Source organism: Haliaeetus albicilla, chromosome 5 (assembly GCF_947461875.1).
Source record: "Haliaeetus albicilla chromosome 5, bHalAlb1.1, whole genome shotgun sequence".
NCBI classification, from domain to species: Eukaryota; Metazoa; Chordata; class Aves; order Accipitriformes; family Accipitridae; genus Haliaeetus; species Haliaeetus albicilla.
In genome coordinates this window covers 49138855-49152694 of record NC_091487.1, presented here as the reverse complement: position 1 = coordinate 49152694, position 13840 = coordinate 49138855, and positions in this window count along the sequence as shown.

The following is a 13840-nucleotide window of genomic DNA, read 5'->3' as shown; positions in this document are numbered from 1 at the left end:
TGGGCAATTAAAGAAGAGAGTGAAGTAGCTTAACAGCTGATGAAAAAATTTCTTTCAGTCCCTGTTGTAGAAGCCATTGGGGAAATTCCTATTCCAAGGACACTCTTTTTAATGGAAATAACAGCATGGTCTTGACAGAGATTGAAGTCTCAGAAGAGAAAGTTATGGAGCAACTCAGCAACTAGGACAGCAGAATATTCATTTGAGAGGCCTGAAGTAAGGAAAGTGTAAAGTAGCAGAGTTAATGGAAAGGAATTTATCCTTAAAATGGTGACTGTGTTTGAAAAGGGAAAGTCACTTCTTTGCTTCCTCCAATTGAAGCAGGACCCAGGGTAAATCCTGCAAATTACACCTTAGCAAATTGTAGGTTTGCTCAGGGGAATGCCCTGAAAAGCCTAATTAAAGAGTAAGGTAAGTAAGCGTAACCTGATATAGTTATGCCAATCTAGCTCCTCTAAGGAAAAGTGTGACTCATTTATCATGCAGAGTTGTTTGAAAGAGTTAGCTAAGTGGATAGATAAAGGTGAATATAGTAGTTCACTGGGGGGTCACTTTGCACTGGGCAAAGATAAACTCTTAAAAAGGCTACAAAAAATATTTTAAATGTCCACAGGGACAATTGTGATGACAACCCACCACAATGACATACGAAAAATAACGTGGAACTTCCTGCAATGTCCAAGACTGTCCTGTTTTTATTTTTCTTTGCCTGTCACCAACAGCATGCAAGCACAGACCAGTGAGTGTATGAGAGGCAGCAGTAGGTATTTATGTTGTATAGATATATATGGCATATACATATATACGTATATGGCTTATATGCAACATATGCATGACACATACATTTCTACAAATATGGCATACATACAGCATATACTTATGTTGTATATATGGCAGGGTGAAAGTGAAGGTGCAGTGGGAATACATTAGAGATCCCTAAATGCTACAAGGAACTTTTCTGGGGTACAAGGTTGCAGGACAGACATTATGTCAGTAGACCACCCTTACATATTATAGGGCTGATGTGAGAAAGGAATGTAAAATCATTCTGAAGAGCTTATATTTTGGATGTGGACAATTGCTTAGCCAGTCCTCAAGACTGATCTCACAGTGCTTAGTAAACACGCAAAAAAAAATTTGCACCTCCCAGTGAGAAATGAGACTCCTAAAAATCCTAAATGACTGCACACTTTCAGAATCAAAATTTCTGACATCCCTGTTCACAAAACAGACTGTGTGCATCTTTTAATATTTACTAAGATGTTTTATGAACAACGAAGGACCTAAAACAAATAAAGGAATTTGCTGTCCCTGAACCATGAGGAATCAGATACTCTATCCTTGGCAGGCGTTCTTATTCCTTAAACCCACTACATACTCCAAGGTGGCTTAAACCAGAAACCTCTCTTTACATTAACATATCCTTCCAGGCCCAGCGAGAAACATTCCTCTGCCTTTATAAACTCAGTTACTGAGTTTGTGATTGACAGAAGTTAAAGCAAAAGGTATTACTCTATTTTCAGGTCTGTGTAGTCCAACATCATGGGATTCCTTTGCCCTCAGTCCTTCCCCCCCATTTCTCTGTGATAACAAACAGGGCAGGACAAGGTTTTTGGGAAATGTTGGGAGTTTTGATGGAGCTGATAAACCTCACTCAGCACCTGCCCTGAATGACAGGCCCCATATATAGCAAGGTCCTTGGCTTTGGCCAGTTCTCTCCAACAGTAATTGAGCATTAGGTGTCCAGCAAACCAACTGGGCATAACCTCGAAGGATCTCAGCAGCAGGGGACTGGTGGGAATTTCACAGAGATGAAAGAAAGGAAGGGGAATAATGGAGATAGGCATCCATCTGGTATTCACCATGTGTTGCTTCTTGTCGCCCATTTTTTTCTTGCCTGTCAGAAGGAAGAGGCTGTCTTGTGAGAAGAGAAATCTACTGCCAAATACAGGGACAGTGTTGCAGTGAGGATGAAAAATGGCTAATGGTAAACTGGGAGATGAAAAAGAAGAAAGAACTGTATGGCCTTGAGAAGTGCAATAATGCAAACGGGATCAAATGTAATGTTACAAAAATAAAAAATCATGTACTGAGGAGGAAGGGAATTTCTGCTCTAAGCTGGGAGCTGATCAGCCAGAAGTGACAGAATGGAGGAAAGATGTGGGTGTACGAATCAATCACGGAATGACTCTGAGCAACCAGCATGATGTGGCTGTAGGAAAAGATTAATTCCATGCTTGGGAATACCGGAAAGGATGTGTCTGGCACAGAACTGTGTACTACAGATTTTGTGCCTTACCAAAGGCCTTGTGTATATAATTCTGGCTGCCTTTTTTCAGGAAAAGTGAGGGAGGAAGAAGGGATTTAAACTAAAGGACACTAGCAGTATCATGAGGGGTCTAGCTTTGGTCTCTTCCAACCTATGCTTCTGAATGAAGGGGAGAGGAAGAGCTTTCCTGTATTAGCAAATACTTTTTTTTTTTTTGTGAAGCCATGTATAAAGCATGGACTTTCAAGCATTTATACAGTATTTTCACTGGATTAATTTTACAAGTCTTAGTAAAGCCTTATAATGCAAAAACGTTACAACTGAATTTTAGGTAATACAGATAAAACTAAAGTAAACTCCAGTCAACCTCTCTTTCTCACTAGTCGATGATATTGTTCAGACAGTGTCTCATTTCCTTGGGAAGAAAGCAGGTGCAGTTATTAAACACCCTCTGGTTTAAGAGTGTGTATTCTTCCTTGGACAACTTCTGCTTGGAATAAATACCATTTATTTAGCTCCTACCTTTCTTTCCCCATTGTGGTTAGTTTTTGAATCAAGAAGTTTCAAAAAAATCTAGACAAGAGTTAATCGCAAAATATGTACCCATAAAGCCATTTACAGCATAGTCACTAATTTCAATCTTGCCAAGCTATTTAAACAAATTCCTGTAGTTAACATGATTTCAACAAATCCTGAGGATAAGGCAATTTCATCTGTCTTTGATATTTACCAGCCCTTTTTTTTCCCCTGCAGATCTGTCAGTCCATGACCTTGAAATCATTATTACTCAGATTCGAGCAAACTCTTGCTCATTATGGCTTCTTTTCTCCACAGGCAGCAGATAGGGTTTTTTAAGTTTTAAATGTTGAAGTTTATAATTAATGTAATTTAAATTACAAGGCACCTAATTTTAGTACAGTAAATAGAAGAAAATTTTAAATCTTTTTTGTGCCCTGGAGCTGGGAGTGTCTAGGTTTCAGAAAAGACTTGGTTTTCTAATCATCTGACTCTAGTGGTAGAATAATTTAACTTGCATGGACACACACTAATCAATGAAAGCAGGATTGTTAAATAAATGACCTGTTATAGAAGAAACTTAGAGATCTGCATTGTTTAAGATGGAAATCCAAGCTTATGGCTTTGAAAAAAAGTCACAATCAAGTGATCTAAAAACATTTCTTGCAGTCACATTGTTTGGCATGGCTAAAAGCATGGTCAGAATAAGTTGCCTTGCTGGTATTTTAACCCATGCTAAGTGAAAGGTCATTAGGAAAGGGGATGTAGAGTGTTGTCACCTAGTGTCTCACAATCTTTGTGACTGATAGGGTCAAGTGTGGTCTTAGAATAGTGGGATGATGATCCAAATTATCTTTTTTTTTTTTTTTTTTTTTGGTATTGGTTCATAGAGGTAAAGTACACAGCAGGAATGTGATTCTGCAGAGAAGAGAAAAAGATTTCTGCACCAGTACAGAACAATAAGATCCTATTTGATAGTGAGACTTGCCCTGCAGAGCCTCAGTATACGTTGGCAATTGCATGCAGTACAACCCTGATAGAAGGTTGTGTTATTCACTCAGTGCAGATGGTACCCTAGCAGGCAAAATCAAAATCAAAGAGAACTTATCTTACTCCAAGGATCCATTATTTTTGACAATTCAGAAGAAAAAAACCTGAAGATTTCTTCTGATGCTTGCTGTTCAGAGAGCTTGACAGTATGGAAGAGAATTCGATGGGAATTTTTATTTTCACCTTGAATCAATGAACTCTGTATTGCCGTATTCTTCCCAGAAAAAGATTGCTAGTTCTGTTTTGCTTTTTAATGGATGAATTTCAGTAAAAAATTATGAGGATACATTCTGGAATTTGTGTTTAGAAATGCCCTTGGATAGTAATATACCTCCTATGCTTTCACCTCTGTGTTCTAACATCCAGATGGTCAGGGCTATGGCTTTGAAAAAGTTGCTGAATAATGCATTTGTCTGATAATATTCAGTTCAGTCTTTTCATTGACTGTTCAATTTTCTATTCTGAGCTTGTCGTCTCACTGTGGTACATAACCATCCATTTCACTTCTTAGCCACGTCTGCCATACTGCCCAACACGGGCCTGCTTTTTTCAGTGTTTTTAATTTTGATGTATAAAATGTTTATGAATTTGGATGATAAAAATGTTTATGAGTAATTTACCATGCATGCTGGAGTATTTAAAATGTCTTATTGTGTCTGGTTGTACCATCTGCAAAGAAAGTCACTAGACTTTTCAGTGGTTCTCATGGGGAAGGAATTTTTTAAGCCTTTAGTTCGTTCTAATCAATGCATTTGCCAATGCCACATAAGCTGCATATTGAAAGTAAAAAAAGTGTTTGTAAATATATTCACTTCTACTACAGCTAAGGAGTTAAGCATTCAGATTAATGATGCACTAATTAATACTGAAATTCCATGCCCTTCTTTAGGAAGTACAATGTTAATGACATCAGCTCTGGCCCAAAGGGAATCTTCCCATTCAGTCAGAATAAGCACAAAAAACTGCTAGCAGCTCTTCCCTTAGATTTCAGTTATGTGAAAGCATCTTGTTAGCGTGTTTGATTGTAAGATAAGTGACTATGCAAAATGGCATTATGTGGCTTTTCGTATTTGTTGCTGTTCTCCATGGGTTACATATGATCTCTGATCAGTTTACACTTCAAAAACTGTTTTTCCCTGCCATGTCCTCACAGGACAGGATTCCGAGATTCCAGCTGCAAAAATGGAGTGTTCTGATGCAGTGAGACCTACCAAATCCTGCAGAAAACCAATGTGGGAAGCACATCTTTCTTTTTTTGTTTCTAGTTAGCAATACATCATATTTTGAAAACATTAATATTGTCACGAAGAAGTGACTACAATTATGATCGTTTTAATAACCAAGAGATACAATCTCTGTTTTGTCTTTTTTTCGATCTCCAGAATGAAAGTCTTACTGTTTCTTTTGCATGCCTTCTCCAAGAAAGGGAGAGTAAGAGTTCTCATTAAGCAAAGTTTCTGTAACACTACTCTAATACATCTAATAATAATAAAGGAGCACAGATTTTAATTCTATAGAGGACACATTTACAAAGCCTGGAGTGGTTGTTTTATCACTAACTCTGTAAGATAAGTATTCCCTCTGCAACAGCTGTATCACCTAGAGTGTTCCTATGAGCTGTTTTTTATTGCCCCCAGTTTTACTAAAGAAAAAAATAAAATGAGCATCTCAGGCAGTCAGACAGGTTAGAATAAACACCATATGAAAGTGGTTTGGGCTAACTTGAGTGACTGTGCCTGCAGGACAGAATCAATTTATAGAGAGTGATGAATACATTGGGGTGGAGGAAAGTGTATAATACCTCCAGCTGGCACAGCACAAGTCAGAAAAGCAAGTATGCCTACAGCCGAAGTCAGACAAGCTGTGACAAAAGGATGCTGGGATGGAATCTTTCTCACCTTCACTAGTGTATACATTATATCTATGCAAGGGGGTATAAAAATACAAGCAAACAAGACTTCCCTACTGATATTTATGATAATAAGTAAACCCTTATCTGAAATTATGTATTAAAAGTTTCCAAATAAGGGAGAATTAGGCCCACCTTTCCACTTTTAATGTAATGGGTGAGTTACTTTGGAGATTATACAGAATGTTTCCAATCTCAGCTAAACTGTTTAATATGCTGAATGATAAGAAACACAGTGCCTTGTTTACAAAGTATATTTAGGTCATGCTCTGCATTAGGACTAATCTCATAGAACAGCTAATGTCTGATGTGCTTCTCTTCTCTTCTTCCAGTGATTTTAGAAACAAAAAAAAAATACAGGAGCAAATGAGGGATGAAAATGCATCCAAACAATGAAATGCAGTGTTATTAAAATGACATTAATTTCTGTAAAGTTGGAAGAAAAGAAAGATGTTTTTCATGTTCCTTGCAGAGTGTGCATATATTGAATGTGCTGTATAAACTATTTCATACAGAAGGCATATAAAAAGGTTAGACTTAAAAAATTTTGATATGCATATAATGTAATTATCTGATTCATTTCTGACCATATCAGTTCTATTCATATAATTTTCTTCAGCTATAAGAAGGAAAAAGAAAATTTCTTTTGCATGGCTGAACATCTGCTGCAGGGTACAAATTTTGACAAATTGACACATGTTGGTTTGTGATATTTTATGGAAAAAAAAAAAAAAGTCCTCCTGGGTATTAAATATTTCATGCAACAGCTGAAAAAAAACATGTTGAAAGTAAGTTGTACTTATTCTGAATTCGGAGCTAGCATCCAAGGAGTTTAGGAATTGCTGAAAAGGATCAGCAGAGTTAATTGTTTGTATTTAAAGTTTACTTTAAGGGTTCAAAGAATAGCTTTCTTTTAGAGAACTGATATGGAAGCAGCGGCAGCATAACTTTAAATGGCACTGTGTCTGGGCTGGGAAGCATAGAATGGAGAAAAATCATGCAAGGAACTGTGCCTGGCTCCTTGAAGTTCTTTGGGGCAATTACTGCATTTCAAGTTCCTGGGCAAAATAATTTCCTTTTGCCTGACAGCTTTCCAGCAAGTTAAATGGATTTAGTGATGTTAAGGGACTCTAGAAGTCTCTAATATAATGCTGCAGGAATATTTAAATTACATAAGGTATCCAAGGCCTTTCCAAAGCCTGGAACAGCTTAAAGCCATCCTAGACCATCTTTCCTGCTGAGATACCATTTCAAATAATTGGATCTTCTGCTACTTGCAGAAGTTAGATGCAGATGACACCTAGCTTCATGTCTCCAGAAGTAAGAAATCTTCTGTTGTGCAGATGTCAAATTGGTTAAAAAAAAGAAACATAGAAAGAAAAGAGCAGATGACTTGGGATTTCCACACACAGAGAAAACTGAAATAGCTTTTCTTAAAAGAAGAAAACACTGCAAGGATATTCTGTTATAACTTCACCTGCCAGCTTGCAATCACAGGGTGATGTTAGATTCATCACTGTTCTAAGACAGATAAAAATAGTAGGAAGAAATGTTTTCTGTCATCACTGGCTTGCCAGGATACATTACCTTTCTCAACTGGACCAAGCCCTAGTAATTATGTTTCATGTCATGTTTCAGAAAGGTTACTCAGTACTAAGATAATGCTGAAAATGGTGGAGGAAAAGGCAATGGTCTCTAGACATTAACATATGCATTCTTTTAAAAGTGAAAATAAAATATGTGGGAGTGGGTTGTATAGACAAAGGTCATCTTGATAGAGTGATGGCAAGGCATTATTACACATTTTGGGTACTATAGACCATTGACCTATAAATGCCATATATGAGGAAAAGGACCAACCTCTAGTCCTTACTTTTTAGATATCTGCACTAAACTCTTGCCTAAGTGGCAGTTTATCATTAAGGCTGTAGAGCCTGCTAGATTATGAAGTACCAAATGTTCTTGAGGTCTGTCTGTTCTTGGAACGTAAAATGAAAATGGCACCAATTCTTCTCTCACTGTATTAAGTGCAGTGAGTCCTTGAAGGTGCTAATTAGCCAAATGTCACAATAAGCAGTTTTATGTTTTGCACTTAAACTTGCCAGTCACTTAAGCTAAGATATAAAAAATGGTGAAACAACCCTAGAACTTTATTTCAGGAAAATGGAAACCCCTCTTCAGAGGCAGATACGTGTCTTTTGCAACACTGATGTCCTATGTCAAACATACAAGCCAACTACGACAAAAACTGGTTAGGTGTTGATCTGAACATCTACTGAGGCCTGAATTTCTCCCCGCACCACATATACATGTGAATATCACTGACTTTGTGCGTACACATGCACATCATTCAAGGAATCTATATTTGATGGGGAAAAGAGCAAGGGGCATTACAGTAAGCAAAATACATTAGATTAAGGAATGAAGTTGTGCAGCAGATTTTCATATCATCAGTACTATGAAAAGTATTCTATATGTACACTCAGATACGGAAATGATCTTCAAGCCAGTCTGGGTTTTCTCTGTCTGTTTTTTATATAATCTTAGTAAATCATTAGAAATATATTCTAACCTCCTCCTTCTCTTTGCCGTCCAAGAGTACCTTTATTTTGATCTAAGGTATTTGCTGCCAGTAGTTGTACAAACAGTACCTGAGTGTAACTAATTATCTGGAGCCTTGCTGGGGCGTTGTGAAGTTCCATGAAGTTTAAGAAGCTCCTATTCCTCAGCCACTTGGTATTCTTTCTCCACTGAAATATAATGATTTCAAAAAGTGACTGGGTAAATTAATGGAAAAGAAACGCATCAACAGCTATTAAAACAAACAAAAAGAAAACACCTCTGGCTTGGGCAGTCTTTGAGTCTAGCTCTAGGATGCGATTCTAAGTGATAACATAGCATGTATTTGGGCTTATACCATGGGTTATGTAAAACACTCTCCAGAGGCATCTAATTCTTTCTAATTTAAGAGCTTAAAGTTAAGAAGCTTGAAAATTCCCATGTGCCTAGAACAACCTTTAGGTGTCTTTCAGCTTTTCAAGAGAAAGTGTTGTTTCTGTGATAAAACAAGGAGCTAAAATAGATTAATCTTCTGCTGTTGTCATAGATCTAACAGATCACAGGATATTTATTTATCAATATGACACACGGCTAGTGAGATTTATTTAATTTAGATTATTTTACCTAGCTTCATTAATTAATGTATGCAAATACTTAGAAATCAGTGAATGAAAAAAGGCTGCCACATCAAAATAAGGCAGCATTATTAATGTTGTTATTTTATTTGTGTGGCATTTGGGTATGTCTTATCATCCTCTTCTACACAGAGGAATAACTTTCTCCCTGCTGCTCTTTGCTGCTTGATCTTACAACCTCATTGTGAGGCAATGAAGAATTTAGGAGTATGGTTTTTGTGAAGGGCACCATTTCAGAATCAGGGTTCTTTTCAGATTTTTTTTTTTTTTTCTGCATCACATGAACGAACAATCAATAAATCAGAGTCTAGTTCTGAAATCTGGAAACAACATAGTTGCTCTGAATTGTTTTTTCTTTAAAAGACTCCATCACAAAGGAGAACATTCTTCACTGTTAATGCTTAGTCAGATGCTAATTTGTTTTTTCTTTAATAAAAGAATGAGTGGCATCTGAGGTTTCATTTTGACCAGAGATGGAACCCAGTCAGAACACGACAAGTAACATTAACAGAACATAGTAATTTCTCATCTATCAATGACCTTTAAAGAGAATTGTAGTTATTACCTTAGAATATTCTCTCATTTATTACCTGTCTCATCACTGAATTCCAATGCCTTTATGTAGCAGAAATATAGATGCTTGGCTTCAAAACAGAGAAATATGATTTAACTATTATAATGGCTGCAGGCGCTGAAGTCTAATTCATTTTTTTCACATTATATGGGATTTTTGAAGATGATGGTGGTTACTAGACCAGGCAGTTCACTGGAGAGAGTAGAATGAGTTTATATCTTATCTTAGGGCTAAATTAGTTATAAAAGGGTATTTCTCAGATCTGGTAGAAGTTCATTAAACTGATTAGATGTGCTTCTTGGATAGCAATCTAAGCTATTATTATTACTGAAGTCCTTTATGTTGTAAGCAAAAATATGGATATTGAGATGTGAAAAATTATTTGAACACTCACCCTTTTACAGAAGTAAAAGTCAACCAGGTCCATCTTTGGTGGAGCAAAAATCAGTGGCAGAATTAGTTTTGTAATTTTCTGAACCCAGGCACTTTCAAATGTCTTTTATTTCACCTTCTTGGTCCCAGTGCTCTTGCAGTAGGCACACAAATTCAGAATTCTTTCTGACAATACAAGCTGGAAGGTTTTACACTGTAGTTAACTCCTTGATGGCTTTCCTATGCTTCAGCATTTTCTACAGTTAAGCATTTTCCTGAGCTGTCAAACAAATGTTGACCTACCTGTTCTTCAACTAAACTTTGACATAATGGCAGGTGTTGCTATTCCTAAATGAATAAAACTAGGAACACTTAGTAATAATTAAAATGGAAAGATGCAATCCTCTGAAGAAAAAGTTAATGCAGGCAGTAACTTCTTGAAGGATACTTAGATTATCTTGTTCATCATAAAAATTTTATCATTAATATAATCTCTTTTACTGAACCTTGTGAGAAAAGACAGAGATACAGAATCCAACAAATATTTATACCACTGATAAACGCAACTCTGTGATGCCAGTCTTCAAACTGACAGTTACAAGTTAGAAGATTTTGTAATCATCACTGATAATTTATTAAAACTATTGGCTCAGTGGGCAGCAATGGTTCAAAAATGGTGGATATCATCCACATATCGAGAACAAGGCAGAGGATGTAATTTTTTCCTCCATATAAAACTTTAATGTGGCTACACTTTGAGTGCTGTATCCAGTTCTACTTTCCACATTTCAAGAAGTATGTAGTGGGTTCAGAGACTACAGTGAAATGAAAATAACCAGGGGAATGAAGCAGTTGCCCTACAAAGAGAGCCTAAAAAGGCTGGGATTCTTCAAAAGTGTAGAGAAGAGAAGGGTAGGAAGGATACGACTGAGTTTACAAAGTCACGAAGGTCTGGCTGTGCTGAATGCAGAAGGGCGAGCCACCAAGTGCCACCGTCCTGCAACTAAGGGACACTTGTCCAAACTAGATGGAGTTTTATTTAAAACAGATAAAATGTAGCAGCAGGTAGCAGGTATCTTCCTATCTTTCTGCTTCTATCCATCCATTTCTAACTACTGGCTTTTTTCATAGTGGCTAATGAGCTGATGGGATTTTCAAGCACAGAAGCTTGTGGAGGCAGATAGTATCAGGAGGTTCAGAAAAAGGATCAGATCAATTTATGCAATGGGTGAATAAAAGGGAATAGGCAGGATATATCCTTTAGGGCCAGGTTTGTGTGCCCTGCCTCAGTAGCAGCTTTAGTGGCTATAGTCAGACCAGAATCATTGGCCAGGTTGAGCTGACCCATTTCTTAAACTCTTACAAGCATTATTCTGCTAATGTTGCTCTTTTGTTTGTTCGTTAAAGGGTTTCCTCTTCTAATTCTCAATTAGCTCATAAAAATTACTTATCTGGGCTATCTCTTACTATGTTTTATCATAGCTCCTAAGGGAATGGAACCCCAGTTACCCAGAAACCTCTAGACTTAATTGTAATATTCCCACTAAGTATTATATTCCTGAAAATATTCTTAAAATATTATTATTTTGAATATTCAAATATACGTACCTTGGATTACTCACAGAAATGGTATAGGCAATTTAATTATATATACCAAGAAAACATGTACCTCATGCTTCTTTGAGAAAAATCGTTGCTACATGGTTGTTGCCATAATGTTCTCTGGAATAAATGGTGAGGGCAGACTAGTTTAGTACAGCGGCTTTTCATGAGGTCATCGTGGTCTTTCAAAGGCACCTCCTTGCTGCAAACCTGGTTTCTCAAATAAAGAGTAGCACGTACATTGAAAATGATTTTCCAGAGGTTGAACTGAGTGATTTAAATTTCAGGATCCTAGTTAAACTTGATCAGCACTATTTAAAACAACCCAAAAGCTAATCTGCCCAAGACATTATAACCTCACAGTTAATGAGGCTTGTTTTGATTCTGATTAGAATTTTCTTTTCAGGGCCAGCGTAAGTTCAACAAATCATGGTAAAAACTATTTGAAACAGCACACTTACGCGTCTTTGCCCTTTCTCCTTTAATCAAGCTTTGCAGACTGAAGCAGTTGAAGTATGGTCCAGCATTGTTTTGGTTATTACTTTGGCAATAGTCCACATTTCTTTAGCAATTTGGAACACACTAGAACCATCCCACTGATAGTAGACCCAGGCTAGTCTTTAAAGCTTCACACATATGGACCACAGCAAAAAGACAAAGCATGTCATGCTCAGGGTGAGGTTGCTGCAGAGTGAAAAGGTCATTTTCACCCCAAATCTTGTGTGCTGAAGGGGACGAGTAAAGTTATGGGAGGTCTCACCCTCAAATACCATGTATCATTGCTGTTAGAGGAGCACAGTAATGGGGACAGGTCCCACCCGATGCTCCAGGGCACAAAGGAGCGAATGAGTTTTGTATTTTTCTTATGACCTCAAGTACCCGCGCTGGAGTTGGCATGACTCACAGGAATCCCCGTGGAAATGTGCTGACCACCCTGCCTCATGGCATATGAGATTTCCTTCAGATACATTCACATCATCTCAACATAATTTGCTTCCTCAGCTCTTAATTGCTTTCCTAAATTGTTGTATATTGATGAAAGTGCTTGTTAAGTAACTCTTCTTATTCGTATGCCAGAGAGAAAAGAAATTACTTGTATACAGCACATAAAGTTAGTGGATTCCTCTGGACTGTAAAGAAACTATTTCTCTACTCTGCAAATACTGGTGTATGATAGGCAGCAAGGTCTGCAGTTCTGATACTTCACATTATAAAATGTTACTTTCAAAACCAAAGCAACTGGACAGCTTGATAACTTAATAACTTGATCAAGTTTAAAAAGGATCTGGGCTGAAATGCTCCATGCTGGGAAGTTTTGTTGGGAACGTTTCAGCACTAATAGATACGCTGTTTTTGAACGTTTTTTGGGAAAATACTTAAAGCTGTTTCTTTAAGAAACCATGTTATCTCCTGAAACTTGGAACAAATATTTGACATTTGACCCGGCATGTGACAAAAAAATCCTCTCATGAGGAAGCCTGTTGCCTTCTGCATGAAAATACAATTAAGCTCATTCTTTGAAAAGTTACTGGTTTTCACAGTGGAGAACAGTGAAGAGTTTTACAGCTTAATTCTCCATGACTTCTTGTTTGTCTCAAGCTCATTCTTTTCTTAGAGCTTCTCTGTGCCAACAGAAGTGGGATAATTCACAGAGCGATTATACTTCCCATTTGACAGTCAGTCATTGACCAAACATAATCCATCCATCTGTAAATCTTTCCAAAGATTTCACAGATAATAATAGCAAAAATTATAGCAACATTAAAGTTACATCAAAGTTGTTAACTCAAATGCTTCAAAGGTTCTAGCATTTGAGCACTTTACTTTCCAAAAAGAATACTGTCTTTTCCTTTCTTACTGGAAACAGAACATAGATCCAATTCTCTTCCTGCACTTGCACAGAGAAATGCACACACACGTGGTGGATGACATAAAAGATATAAAGAATGTGCTTCATTAATTAAAAGAACTTAGTTGACACAAAAATCCCATAGATTTCCCTGACTAAAGATGGTCTGCGAGGTGTGAAAATTACTTAATAGCATGTAGTAAGCATTATACCATATTGTAGGGTAGTACCTGAAAAGTTGTTTTCTTCCAGATTTGTTGCATAGGATGAAGTACACTAAGAAACCACAAAGGCAAATTTAACATTTAAGAATATCTGACAAACACAGTTAAAAGATGAGCATAATGTTCTAAGAAGCTATTATTCCTTTTTTGTCTCTTTTTGCTCTACAGCTTCCTGGTACTGAAAAAACGGGGCTGTTGCTTTGCAGACTTCCCTTCAGCGGGCACAGACAGCGTTACTTGGGCGTGTATCAAAGTAGCTGCCTACACTTGTTCTTATGATA